The 15,001-nt window shown below is 43.8% G+C and overlaps 1 protein-coding gene and 1 long non-coding RNA gene across 2 annotated transcripts in view; one reads left to right on the top strand and one right to left on the bottom strand.

The window, feature by feature from the left end:
* LOC134291860 (uncharacterized) overlaps positions 1-15,001 on the top strand; it is a gene marked incomplete in the record, with an annotated part of 268,136 nt that overhangs the window by 83,601 nt on the left and 169,534 nt on the right.
* LOC115254399 (uncharacterized) lies at positions 11,338-11,874 on the bottom strand. The gene is made up of 2 exons (XR_003891834.1): positions 11,568-11,874; positions 11,338-11,506 (listed from the first exon to the last, which is right to left on the bottom strand). It is a non-coding gene; the product is annotated as an uncharacterized LOC115254399 (long non-coding RNA).

Here is a 15,001-nt window from a genome sequence, read left to right as displayed (position 1 = left end):
GTCTACTGTATTCGGACTATGGTTCTATGGCGGTTTTATAGGCATCTTAGTCACAAACATTTTTGTAAGACTAAATATTGCAGTAATTTGAGACAATACTGGGCTGAATACAAAGGTTGTCTACATCTACAAACATAAATGTCAGCTACACTGCATCGGAACTGCATCGATTATGCCGACAATCGTTACAGAGATCGCTACCAACTATCACAGTGCAACTTCTCTATTGCGAACTTCGATTTACGCATAAACAGTCAGAAAGACCTGGGTTGTTAACGTTAATCAACGATTAACGCCGTTAACGTTAATTTTTGCCAAAATCAACGTCAACGGCGTTGCGTTGATTTTTATGGCAATTAACGTTAACGTCAACGAAATGCGTTGAATTAACGTCAACGGATACCGTTGATTCTAGCGTTACTTTCTGTAATGTAATTTGGAATTTGAAAAATATGACTCATTGAAGTCACTGTTTGAGCTAATCATAGTAGCCAAGCACATGTCAAAATTTTTCATTCATTTCAAGTCATCATTTTGGCAATCTCCAGTCAGTTCGACCACTTTGTGTCCGTGCGGCTTCATCAAGAAATAAGCTGCTTCGAGCTGGGGTCCGATTCCCGCTGCAGATATCTTTTCGGCTGTGCCAGTGGGCAATGCATGTAAGTCCGGCGCCTGAAGCCTTCCTCCATAGAGCAAAAAATATTCTTGGACGTCTTGATGAAGCTTGTGTGGGTTCACAAATGGGAATCATGTTAGATGATATTCGGTCCCACATAATATCTATACACCGTGATTATTGCGCACACCCCTGCGTAACTCTACAACCCCCCATCGGCTCGTTCCTTCGTTTGCCCACCCCTACATCAGCTCACCCGATCGCACAGCGCCGAGCATCAGCCTCTTTCGTATCCAGGCAGCGGTGAAGGTAAGATGTGCGCTCCTCAGTGACGGTGGAATCGGACGGCAAATTCGGCGGTAAATTGGAGGCAGAAACCGCACATTGGCGAACCTGCCAGTCTGCTAAATTTAGCAGAAAGAACCACCTTGTTCATTCCCTTTGTCGATAAGCTAGCTATTTCGCGGCGATAATCGTTTTTGGAAATTTTTCGTTTGTGAGAAGATGGAAACATTCAAGTAGGAAAATGGTGAAAAAAACGAACGGGAAACGGATAGCAGTAGTAAAGTGTTCATTCGTGAGAAATGTGACAGTGATTTAGCTATTGCAGTGCGTACCGGTGCATCGGAAAGTGTGACTCATTGGAAAAAGGTGGACAAGCGGTCGAATTTTTTTTTCTCGACCTCGGTAATGGCATGTTTTGTGGAAGCATTAGAATTTGCATTAAACCAAAGTAGCCGAATGGTGACATGATGGCGGATCGACGAAGCCAATTAAAAAGTGAGGTTAGGCAGCGGATCGAGACGACCGCGTTGAATTTATTCGGTAGCGGATCGTGACGACCGCGATGGGCTATGTTAATAGCAATTCTGAATATTGGTAACGGTTCAAACCCGACGGAATATGGTAGCGGCTCGAGACGACCGCGTCAAAAGGAATAAGGTAGCGGATCGAGACGACCGCGCGGAAGGTCAAAACAGTGAATTAGTAGCAATTTGACATTTAATTGCACCATTTGCAAACACTTTAAAGTGATCGAATCTTAAAAAAAAAAATGATGTGTTTCATGAAGCGATTAGTTTAAAACCGATTTCCGAAACCGATCATTTCTCTATTAATGATGAAGCATATACAGCGTCGCTTGATACTAATAAAAAAATTCCATATTTGGTTGGATTTTACCTTTTTAGGTTATCGCATTAACGGAGTAATAGTCGTGTCAACATGTCTGGAGGAAGATACGTGCGTGCCCCTTGCTACCAAAGCGAACCGGAGGAATCCGACGAGGAAGCCAATATTGTGTTGGACGATGTGTCAGATAGCGAAAATGAGGATACAAACGAACCCGAAATCGATGAAAGTGAGACTCGCAGTCCCGATGATTACCACCCCGACGGCGAACTAAACGTCGACGAGAAGTCTACCGCGGATGATGACGATGACGAGGAACACAATGCAACCGAAGCTGATTGTAGTTCCCCGGCCAATGCGAGTACCGACCCCCCATCAATGCAGAACGCAGACCCAGATTACAACCGGCGAATGCAGCTAATGGAAAACACACTAAACCAGGTGGTGAAAGCCCTCGCTTCCAAGCAACCAGTCGGCGGGACCTACGGAATTCCTACTGAGGACGACCATAGCTGGAATACTTGTAATGTCAACGTTGGGGCATCAACCAGTTCGGCAAATGTACGTTGGGATAACATCCAACCATTTCCTGACAATGTTCCAGCCAACAGGATGTGGGAGGAGTGGTGCCGGTTCGTCGATCGTTTCCAGATCGCTGCATCCATCTCTAACATCAACGACCCGGTGAAGCGTGCACAAATCCTGTTCCTGTCGATGGGCGAAAAACTGCAAAGAATCGTCCAAGCTGCAAGACTCCGGCCAAGCCTGGAGGAACCCAACTGCTACACTGTCTTCGTGAAGAACGTTGAAGGCTACTTGCGTTCGATGGTGGATGCAACAGCCGAACACGAGGCATTCACCAACTTGAAACAAGAACCGAATGAAATGACCATGGCTTTCTACTCCCGGTTGATGGAAAAGGCCCGCCTCTGCGGCTACAACAGTGCCGACCAGGAACGATTCATCCGGGCCCAGTTGCTGAAAGGGATGCGCAACAGGGAATTAGTAAAAACCGCAAGGACGTTCGGGTACGATACCCTCTTCATCGTTCAAGCCGCCTCCCGCGAAGAGGTATACATGGCAGAATCCAGCCAACCGGAACCCATGCAGGCACTTGCCGTAAGTCGGAAACTCCCATACACTCCCGGCAACAAACAGCAGTGGAAGCGGAAGCAAGATTCGCCAGCAGACAGATGGACGCCCTCCAAGAAGCGTGAGACGGACGAGAGCCGGAACAGGGGACTAGGCCGCCGATCGCGGTGCTCGAAGTGCAACCGCCTGTTCCACAAATTTGGATCGTGCCCGGCAATCAACAGTAACTGCCACACTTGTGGCATTCGTGGACACTTCGCCATAGTATGCCGAAAGAAGGATGCCAACCAACTCCAATTCGGACGGAACCAAGAATCGGAATGGGCAGATGACGGTGATGACGCAAAGGTAAAGCCACAAGTGAACTGAATTACCCCTCTTTTATTTTACTCAATGAATTCGATTTTGTTTTTAAATAACTTGAATACAACGTGTTTTTTCGCCTCAATCTAAACATTGTTTTATTCACTCATACTTCCAGGAAATAAACTCGGTTTCGTTAGCAGATACACTGATCGATTGCCGGATAGGAGCCTCATATCCAATTCGTTTTTTGATTGATTCCGGCTCAGATGTTAATACGATTGGCGGAAATGACTGGATTCATCTGAAACATGAGTATCAATCAGGAAACGCACATCTCGAGCCTATCCAACTCTCGAACAGTGATCTGCGGTCTTACGCGTCCACCAAACCAATATCCGTACAATGCGCATTCAAAGCTGAGATTGAGGTAGTAGACGGTTGCAAACCTTCGGTTGTGGCGGTATTTTATGTCGTCGATGAAGGATCTCGTTCGCTGTTGAGTCGCTCTACGGCTGGTGATCTAAAGCTGTTGAAAGTCGGCTTAGACGTCAATAGATGTGAGCAAGTAGGGCAAGACACGAAATTTCCTAAAGTACCAGGTGTCTTGGTGAAATTTAGTGTCGATCCCTCCGTACCCCCTACTAAAACCGCATACTACAACGTCCCCGCGGCCTTTCGAGAAAGCGCAAGACTTAGGCTATCTGAAATGGAAGATCAAGGAATCATTGAACGTGTGACTTCGGCCCCCGACTGGATTAGCGGCATGTCGGCAGTGGCTAAGGGCAAAAATGATTTCCGGTTGGTCGTTAACATGCGGGCACCTAACCGCGCCATTAAACGAGAATATTATCGTTTGCCTTCCCTGGATGAGATGAGAATCAAGCTGCACGGAGCCAAATTTTTCTCGAAATTGGACCTATCAAACGCGTTTTACCATTTGGAACTCCATGAACAGTCCAGAGACCTCACCACATTCCTTACGGAAACAGGGATGTTCCGGTTCACCCGTTTAATGTTCGGAGTAAATTGCGCCCCAGAGATTTTCCAACGGGAAATGTCGAGATTGCTTGGGGACGTGGAAAATACAATCGTGTATATCGACGACATCCTCATGTTCGCAGACAATTTGGACCAGCTGCGCAAAACGGTTTCTAAGGTGTTAACTATCCTGAGAAAAAACAACTTGAGCTTGAACCTTGACAAGTGTGAATTTGACAAGTCCCGGATTAGATGGCTGGGACACGAGCTCAGTGAAGACGGGTTCAATATCGACGAGGAAAAAATCAAGGATATTCGAAGATTCCGACAACCGAACACTTTATCCGAGCTGAGAAGCTTTCTTGGACTAGCTTCCTTCGTAAGCCCTTACATCCAAGGTTTCGCCAACATCGCGAGCCCACTGTGGGCGCTCACCAACAGCCCGAACGTTTGGACTTGGAGCCAGGAACACTCGGAAGCTTTCGAGCGCTTGAAGGACCAAATCGTACAGTGTACAACAGCCCTAGGATACTTCTCAGAGCAGGAAAAGACCATCCTATATACGGATGCTTCTCCGCATGCCTTGGGTGCGGTGCTTGTCCAGGAAGACGATCGGAAGCCCCCACGGATCATAAGTTTCGCTTCGAAAGCCTTAACAGCGACCGAGAAGAAATATCCTCAGAACCAGCGCGAAGCCCTTGCCGCAGTTTGGGCCGTAGAGCATTTTGCATACTTCTTACTGGGGCGGCATTTCTTACTACGCACCGATGCGCAAGGCTTTACGTTTATACTGAACCGGACGCGCGAGGACTCTAAGAGAGCGTTGAACCGGGCCGATGGGTGGGCGCTGAGACTCAGCCCGTACAGTTTCGATGTGGAATACGTACGTGGACGTGAGAATATAGCTGACCCATCATCACGCCTCTATGAAGGAGAAGACGACCCTTTCGAGGAAGGTGCTAGTCCTTGGGAGATTGCTACCCTGGAAGTAGGCAAGGTTGGATTTTTGACCGAAGAAGAAATAGAAACTGCGACGAGCAATGATACACAGCTTACGGAGGTAATGTATCTTTAACCCACTCGTTAGTTTGATTTTAGGAATGCTATTATTCAACAGGTTATGGACGCCCTGGAGACAGACGTTTGGCCAAAGCACCTAAAGCAGTTCCAATCGTTAAGTGAGGAACTATCTGTTCACGGAAGAATGCTGATCAAAGGAGGATGTGCAGTCATACCAGAATGCCTCCGCCAGAAATCACTAGAGATCGCCCACGAGGGCCATCCGTCAAATGCCAAATTCAAGAGCATCCTGCGAGAACGAGTTTGGTGGCCTGGCATGACGAAGGACGCAGTAGCATGGATGAAGTCATGTGCAGTTTGTGAAACCAACGGACGACCAGAAAAGCCTACTCCCATGGCCCGAGTTTTCGCTCCACAGGTAGTTTGGGAGACTATTGGGATAGATTTTAATGGACCCTATGCGAAATTCGGCGGTATTTCTATTCTGGTTATTGTCGACTACCGCTCGAGATATGTAATCGCTAAGCCAGTTAGATCTACCAGCTTTGCGCACACACGAAAGGTATTGGACGATATTTTTGACAAGGAAGGCTTTCCAAAAAACATGAAATCGGACAACGGCCCTCCCTTTAATGGGGATGAATACAAGCAGTACTGTCTTGAGTGTGGCATCAATGCCATATTCTCCACGCCGTTGTACCCCCAACAAAACGGATTGGCAGAAAGCTGCATGAAGCTGGTGAACAAGGCGATGAGCGCTGCAGCGGCAAATGGAACGAGCTACATGGATGAATTGAGCGCAGCGGTTCACGCTTATAATGCAGCCGCCCACTCGGTAACGGGTGCACCACCGGAAGAGGTAATGACAGGACGAAAAATCAGACGAGGTCTACCTCTGATCTTCCCAGGTAAGGCTACCCACGATGATGATCTGCTTAATGCAAGGGATAGGAAGTCTAAAATTGAGGCAAAACAACGCGAAGACGCTAAACGTGGAGCTCGCCAGTGTCGTGTTAAGCCAGGGGACAAGGTGATCGTAGAACGTCTGTTACGAGCTAAAGCCGAGTCACGATTCGACCCCCAAAAGTATACAGTAACGGACGAACGCAACGGAATGCTAGTTTTGGCGGACGAAAATGGTCAGATACTGAAAAGACATGTGTCACAGACCAAGAAAGTCTACGACTGGAGACGCACGGAGGAAGGTCATTCAAAGCAATCGGGTTTAGGACACACCGATCGTCGTGATGCTGAATTGAAACCAAACCCACAGGTGGAAACCCCTAGCGTGATCGACCGCCCGATTCGAGAAAGGAGAATGCCGGAGTACTTGAAAAATTACGTGAGTGCTGTGGAGGGAAATGTGGAGTAACGACTAAAGGGGCACATGTTTGTATGATATTACTCAATAAAATAATCTACTTCTGAATGGAACTAACATTCCTGGAGTTTTTAATTATTTTGGAAGAGGGGTAATGTGTGGGTTCACAAATGGGAATCATGTTAGATGATATTCGGTCCCACATAATATCTATACACCGTGATTATTGCGCACACCCCTGCGTAACTCTACAACCCCCCATCGGCTCGTTCCTTCGTTTGCCCACCCCTACATCAGCTCACCCGATCGCACAGCGCCGAGCATCAGCCTCTTTCGTATCCAGGCAGCGGTGAAGGTAAGATGTGCGCTCCTCAGTGACGGTGGAATCGGACGGCAAATTCGGCGGTAAATTGGAGGCAGAAACCGCACATTGGCGAACCTGCCAGTCTGCTAAATTTAGCAGAAAGAACCACCTTGTTCATTCCCTTTGTCGATAAGCTAGCTATTTCGCGGCGATAATCGTTTTTGGAAATTTTTCGTTTGTGAGAAGATGGAAACATTCAAGTAGGAAAATGGTGAAAAAAACGAACGGGAAACGGATAGCAGTAGTAAAGTGTTCATTCGTGAGAAATGTGACAGTGATTTAGCTATTGCAGTGCGTACCGGTGCATCGGAAAGTGTGACTCATTGGAAAAAGGTGGACAAGCGGTCGAATTTTTTTTTCTCGACCTCGGTAATGGCATGTTTTGTGGAAGCATTAGAATTTGCATTAAACCAAAGTAGCCGAATGGTGACATGATGGCGGATCGACGAAGCCAATTAAAAAGTGAGGTTAGGCAGCGGATCGAGACGACCGCGTTGAATTTATTCGGTAGCGGATCGTGACGACCGCGATGGGCTATGTTAATAGCAATTCTGAATATTGGTAACGGTTCAAACCCGACGGAATATGGTAGCGGCTCGAGACGACCGCGTCAAAAGGAATAAGGTAGCGGATCGAGACGACCGCGCGGAAGGTCAAAACAGTGAATTAGTAGCAATTTGACCTTAATGACGGCTTCAAGTTTTCAAGATATGTTTCCCGCATAATCTGGATACTGGAATGCAGGACAGAAAAATCCCTGCTGCTGCACTGCCAAACGCGAGAAATAATGTAAGTAGCAAAACTAAAATTGCCTTCAATTGAATATATTTTAATGGCGGTTTCCTGGGCGGTTTAAATATTTTGAATCATTGCGTATTAGGGTAAGTTTACAATTGTTGCACGGCTTAAAACTCGCCTATTGTTGCACACTCCATGTTATTCGTATGAGGTGTGCAACAATTGGCGAATTTTCAGCCGTGCAACAATTGGAAAATTACCCTACTTCCTGAAAATTGAATTTCAAGAGCAAATTTTCAATACGTCCTAAGTAACAAAATAAACAAAAATTAGGTTTTTGCTTATTTCAATATCTAATAAACTGCTTTACACTATGTAGCGAGATCAAAAGTCAACAATAGTTAGAAACTTTTAAAATTGAAAAATTCAAACTGACCTAAGTAACAAAGTGAGCACTTTTCATATGTGTCGCTTTGTCGGTACAATGACTTATGTAACGCACGTAACTCACAACTGACGTCAGTGCGCTGTCAAAACGACCTAAGTAACAAAATCACGCAAACAGGAATCAAAGGTGTTTACGTCAGTCCAAAGTCCACACTTTGAAAATAATTATCGTCGAAACTACGGTCGGAATACGTTTCCTGGTGGAACCTCTGGTGGCCAGCATATCGGCACTGAAACCGGTTACCAGCACTCAAGCCAGCCCAGCTCAAAAATCGGCGATCCGGCAGTTCCAGATTGAGGTAAAGGCGAGTGTTCTCCCGATGCAAGTGGAATCAAAAACAGGTAGAGAAGTAGATAGTCGTGGTCTGGGAATTGCATTCAGGACAAGCATCAAGCCGAGCATCAAGCTAGCAACGAGGAGAGGAGAAATGTGGCTGTCCTTCACCTTCTAGCTCATCTAAGAGGAGGAAATCTGCCGTCTGGATATGGCAAATTACAGTTCCACGCTGCTTACCGGCTTTCAACGAGTGATTTTTTTTTATGCACCGGATCTTTCTGAAAATACTTTGACTGCTGCAGCTTCCGCCGCCGAAATGCTACTTCTCCAGCAAACAATGAAATGGAAAGGATCTTTCAGTGCTGTAATACTTATGTTCGCTCATGGCAGCTACTTCAAGCGCCTCAACAAGATTGTTCCTCAGCACCATCGTCGTCTGCACCTCGTATTATTTAGCCTGGGTTTCAAGTAAGTTTTAAACTAATCCACTAACTTCTCATGTTGTTCAAATGTCACCTCGTTTACTTCTAGAGAACCCAACCGCTTGCATCGAGTCGGCATCGCCAGCTGCAACAGCGACTCTGGCAGCACATTTGCCATGACAGCAATGGAAGGCACGAACTCGGAATACACGGTCAAATCCAGCTCGGACGGAATTAAGCCATGCTGACAAAGCTTTAGTAGTACTCTGTGGTACTTATCCGCCGTCAACTGGAAACATCAGCAACACCTTTTTAATTGTATTAAATAATCGATTCGGAATACACACCATTTTACATATTTAAGTATAATAAGAAGTGCTCTGTTTACAAAGTACATATTTTCACTTCACAGGTTCCACATGTCCTCTCAGATTTTTCTTGAACTTCTGAAACAGACACATGATCTTTGATATTATCTAAATTAATAAGGTTTCTCTCAGGTCCTCTCAAGCTGTAAGGTGACGTGAACCAGGCCAACTTCTAAAATTATTTAGGTACTTCACACTAATTATATTATAGCTATTGAAACCCGTCCAACAGTGTGGCTTGCCATCATTTTCAATTTCGACTTATGGATCAAATGTAATTTTAAAACACAATATGTCATATTCCTTACAATATGGCCCTTATTATGGTCTTATGAGTGTCACTTTACGGTGAAAATCGATCACGGTGACACATTGCGAATCCACGGTGAAAAAGTTGTGGGTTAATCAAATGTGAATCACTTTCACCGTCTTTATTACCGGTGACACTTTTACGAATTCACCGTGAAGTGACACTCGTAATCAGGACCTATTTTTAATGAACGAGCCTTACGCATAATATAGCGCAAAAATTACAAATTGGTTTATTGGTACAATTTAAATTTAACAAATTTTGTTTTTTTTTATTTACTTTGATTCGTTTTCAAAAGAATTTGACAATATTTTGAAGCCCAACTCGCCAACTACAAAATATGGGAGCGAAATTTTCTTGGACTTTTGGATGAAGTAATCACTGATGATGAACTTGGGCGTGTTAGTTATTTTCTAAGCCACACGCTGTTGTCCGTTGCAAAAAAACCTTTACAGAAAAGAACGGTTACAAAAAACCGTGATCTAGAAAATTTGAGCTATGTACTCGAAATACCTTGTCCTTAAATTGTTTCATAAAAATCAAATTCAACATGCCCTCCCAAATTGCGCGATTACGCATAACAAACCTGCTTTTGAAATCAAATGGTTAATAACTGCCTGTTGAGCGCAATCCAAAATTATCATAGAGATGAACTAGCCACGGGCTGAAAGTCTCTTTAAAAAAGAAAAAAAAATGCAACTTAGATTGTTTAGTTTCTTTCAAATCAACATTGTTTATCATGTAAAAATCGCACATTAACTCTATCTTATATTAACTAATGAATAGTTCATTGGACTTCTCCATATTGAAGGCATCTGCACGGGCAAGTAGTCCTGGTAGAAATCGCGCCGAGCCTACGTGCGGACGCGTTCCCATGTCGCAGCCGTACTAGGAGGTACAGCTTTGGTTTTGGAAAAAAACGGTACAAAACGCTCTTCATGACCTTGCACAGGTTCTCGAACTTGCCTTTGCCCTTTTCGCACTCGACTTCTCATCGTCGTCTTCCGACAGTTCTAGCTCTAGGACATCCTATGAGACGGACACCATCTACTTGCGTAGTATTCCGAGCTGCTAGTTCTCCTTTGTGCGACCATCAGAATCGCTTCCTGGTTTTCGGTGAGTTCTTCGAGCAGTTCAAGGCAATTCCTAATCAGTTTTTCGCAATTCTCCATGAGAAAACTTGGCGCAATTCTTCATTATTTAGAAACGATGGCGTTGCAAGTTCAGATGGGCTTCGTCGCGTTTGACTATTCTTTTATCCTCAACGTCTTCGGGCTCTTCCTTCTTTTCCTCCTCCTTCTCTAGGCGACATCCTCATTATAGGCAATTCATGGCATACGTTGCCGGTGGCAACTTGCGGAAGTTTCCTAAAATAATAGTTATTAGAAGATAATTTTACCAAAACACGTATCAGCTTACCAGAACACGGCCAGGGAAGTTGCCGTAGGTGTAGAACTTTGGTCAGACGTTGTGCTTTCGGCCGCATCGGCTACCTGAACATGCTAATAAGCACCACGAGTCACAATATTCACAATATTAAAAATCGCAGCAGTCGAAATGGGCATTCCGCCCACGCAAAACTTTTGTCGTATGTACGTTTCAGTCGTTTGCATCGACGTAAACAACCGACGCAAGGAACACGTCCTCTGGCAGAGTGACGTATGAAATTTGACGAAAGTGACACAATACACGCTAACCCTCAGCTACCCAGATTGATGTCAAAGCGACCCAGATCGAGCAAAACTGCAGTTACTCTAAAGTGGGTAAAGGTACCTTTACTTAAATCTGGGTTACCGGTATTGGCTGCAAAATCTGGGTAACGGTTACCCTGATTTAGACGTTTCTCATCAGGGTATTCTCTACCCATTTTTACATAAATGAGTAAGCGTACGCGAAACGGATCTTTCATAGAATTGTTGCTTTATCGGTTGAAAAATAGTCACAAAATAAAACAGATAGTATTTATTTACGTCTAAATAAGTAAAATAACATTAAAAGTATATTCATAATGATAAAAAGGCTCCAGATTTCAAAGGGCAGTCCCAAGTTTCGTTCCGCGCGCCTACATCGGGCTCCTTTGCTGAAGATGTTGTAGCCGGGAATGTTGCAAAAATATCTGGATGATAAATTTTATGATAAGTAAACACATAATATCATGAAGAATACGAATTACTTACCTGTTTGCAGCTTTCGCGATCCATTTTCTCCGGAGCTTTACCACAGCCTCTAACTTTTTGGAATACACGCCGCGAACAATGTTAATGTTTTTGACAAATCCCGCTTACCCAGATGTTTACCCAGATTTTGACATCAATATACAACCAGGATAAACTGAGTATCGGAATTTTCGCAAAGACCCGTTTACCCACAATCAGAGTAAAGCTTACTCTTCTGTTGCAAGATCGGTTACCCGGATTTTGACAACTTCTAATAACATGAAAATCCGGGTAAAATCGACCCATTCGATGGGTAGTTTCAGGTAAGCGTGTATACCGTAACGTGCCGTAACGCACACGTCGAAAGTAACACAACAGTTTTCCGAATGACTTATCAAAATGTCCTATTTACATTATTTAAGCACAATAGTCGAAAAATTCTGTTTTTCAAAAAAATGTGATAAATATATAACTAATTGAAATCTTTTCTTCTAAGAATCTGAAACGTTACTTTAAATATGAGTTTGCACGTATCTGTTGTTAATATAATGCTTTGGTTGTTAAATAGGAATTAAAAGAGATGCTCAAAACTTTCGGAGTGGATTTCTCACAAGGAACCATTTGTTACTTAGGACGTATTGAAAATTTGCTCTTGATTTGTTCAAGTTGCTTTGTCGGAGGTTTTTTCTCACTTATGCTTTTATTTCAAATGATCAAGGTCGCTGTAATTTTGTGAAACATCCCATGACAAGGCGCCCATATTAGTGGACTAATAACTCTTCGCGCACTAGGCAACGTTCCAATATGTCGCTTAAAGAGTTGCCACATATAATGTTGGGTTAGCTAATGGGTACGAAAGCGAACAATTGGTCAAAATAAATTCAAAGCTTCGCGTGCCGACAAAACAACTACCTAGTAATATACAAAAAAAATTGAAAATATATTAAATGATTCAAATTATTTTCCATTGACAATTGAGAAACTGGGAAGTAAATGATCGAAAAAATAAGGGTTTCAACATTTTTGCCTCCCAAGATGTCGATTAATGACAATAAATTATAACCCGTTTAAATGTTCAATCGAATTTCCATTGAATACAGTAATTAACGTAAGATTAACGGAGTCGTTAACGTTAAATCAACGCTCAGCGTTAACGTTAACGTTGATCAACGAATCCAAAAAATCAACGGAAGAATCGTTGATCGTTACAATTAACGTTAACGAATCAACGAAACGGCGTTAATCGTTGATTAACGTTAACAACCCTGGTTGACAGGTCCGTGTATGCCACTGTTTACAAGTGCCGAACCAAGGCGCAAACGTTGAACTGTCGTTTTCATAGAAGAACTGTCAAAGTCCTCCAAAATCAGCTGATTTTAAACGTCTTCTTATTAGGCCTATTGTCAAATGCGTGTAACGAAGAATACCATGGACACAGCGCAGCACACGAATTATTAAATTTTGCACGATAACGTCACGAATGAACGTTAGGTTCACTCACGTTCTTCCTGTCCTATTCTCTCCCACATGAATTTTGACAGTTTCGGGTGGTTTGTTTTGATTCTCGTTCGATGCCGTTCTCTTCTCTTTCGAGGAAAAAATTGAGGTTAAATTTCTATGCAAAACTCTATTTTCATCACACACCAAGTCTATAATAGGTCACTGCACTGTTTTGATTTTGTATGGGATTTTGACGTTTTTGGCCTTGTTGTTTACAAAATGTATGTAAGAGTGAAAGAGAAAGAGAGAATTTCATGCAGTGCCCTATTAGAAAACAATAAATGTTTGATAAGTGCAGATCAAAGACAATTTAATCAAGACGACTTGAAGCTCTTTACAAACGTCAAATGTCAACGAAAGCAGTGCCATCTGTTGAGATGTGGTAGTACTTATGTGGGAAAATGTAATCAATCGTGTGCTGGTGCGAGCTGTACTTTCGTTGTCATGGATAGTTCCACCTCAGTCGGTGGAGTGCACTTCGGGTCACCACGACTTGTGTTACCATTTAAAATAACCGTTTCAAAAAACCGACTTAATTTTGATGTCGGGCATGGATGTCTGTTCTCTCTGTGTGCTGTGGTAAAACACAAAGGTGTGAAATCAAAGCCCGCACGAGGTTGCTTAAGCCCTACACGAAACTAACAATGCGTTGTCCCGGCCCGGCCGACCAGTCTACCTACTTTCAGTTTTATTTGGCGCTTATCCAGTAACAATCCGTTCCTGCTGTGTTCGCCGCTCGTCTCCCGGAAGATCTCCGCTGACGACGACGTTAGCCATAAATTTTATCTTCGGCTTCTATTGTCTGTCAGTCTGCTCGTGGTCAGTCCCAATTAAATGCTATCGACAGCCGATAGGAAGCCGAGCATGCGGGCCCCGCCAGTCAACAGCTCTTTCTCTTTAAATGGGCATCGTAAAATGGCAAATCAGCTCCTCGAAAGCAAAAGTTGTGAATATCTGAAATTAATGATTAACGGCTTCCAGTACTAAAAAAGGGGCTTATGCAAATGAACGGAAATTCGTATGAGGGGAATGTGGGGCATAATGATAACACTTGGTTTTTATTCATTTTTTATCATTAATATTCAATCTTCTGTCTTCGGTCCTGTGCCCTCTGTCCTCTGTCCTCTGTCCTCTGTCCTCTGTCCTCTGTCCTCTGTCCTCTGTCCTCTGTCCTCTGTCCTCTGTCCTCTGTCCTCTGTCTTCTGTCCTCTGTCCTCTGTCCTCTGTCCTCTGTCCTCTGTCCTCTGTCCTCTGTCCTCTGTCCTCTGTCCTCTGTCCTCTGTCCTCTGTCCTCTGTCCTCTGTCCTCTGTCCTCTGTCCTCTGTCCTCTGTCCTCTGTCCTCTGTCCTCTGTCCTCTGTCCTCTGTCCTCTGTCCTCTGTCCTCTGTCCTCTGTCCTCTGTCCTCTGTCCTCTGTCCTCTGCCCTCTGTCCTCTGTCTTCTTTCTTCTGTCTTCTATGTTCCATTTTCTACCGTGTATTTTTCTATCTTACTGATAAGAAATTTAAATCTGTGATATCTGCAAACCAAAACGACTTTACTGTTGTCCTTTCTTTCTGCTATTTTTGTCTTCTTTTTACATCTTCTTTTGTTTTATATATTATTTTGTATCATCCTGTATCATCTATTTTTGCACGTTTCTCTGTATTCTATACCGCATAGGATGCCCATTTAACCCCAAACTCTGTAGCTGATGCAGGAGACCAAGTTACAATCAAGTTGCAAACCCGAGGGGAAACGTGCAGTGTCTGCTCTGGTTTTCATCATTATTATTTGGACAAATGTGTGTCTTTCCACGTCTCTGAGGTCTTCAGTTCAAGCACAAAGAAAACTTGCCTGTTTTTCGAAAATGTCAAATAGCAGCATCGTCCATAAAATGCAATAAAACTCCAGTTTATTGCCCTTCCGCTTTTCATCTCTCGAGCTTGTTAGTGACGGATGCTGCGGACTCCAAAG

Source organism: Aedes albopictus, chromosome 3 (genome assembly GCF_035046485.1).
Source record: "Aedes albopictus strain Foshan chromosome 3, AalbF5, whole genome shotgun sequence".
Classification (NCBI taxonomy): Eukaryota; Metazoa; Arthropoda; class Insecta; order Diptera; family Culicidae; genus Aedes; species Aedes albopictus.
This window is presented reverse-complemented; position numbering and strand designations above follow the sequence as displayed.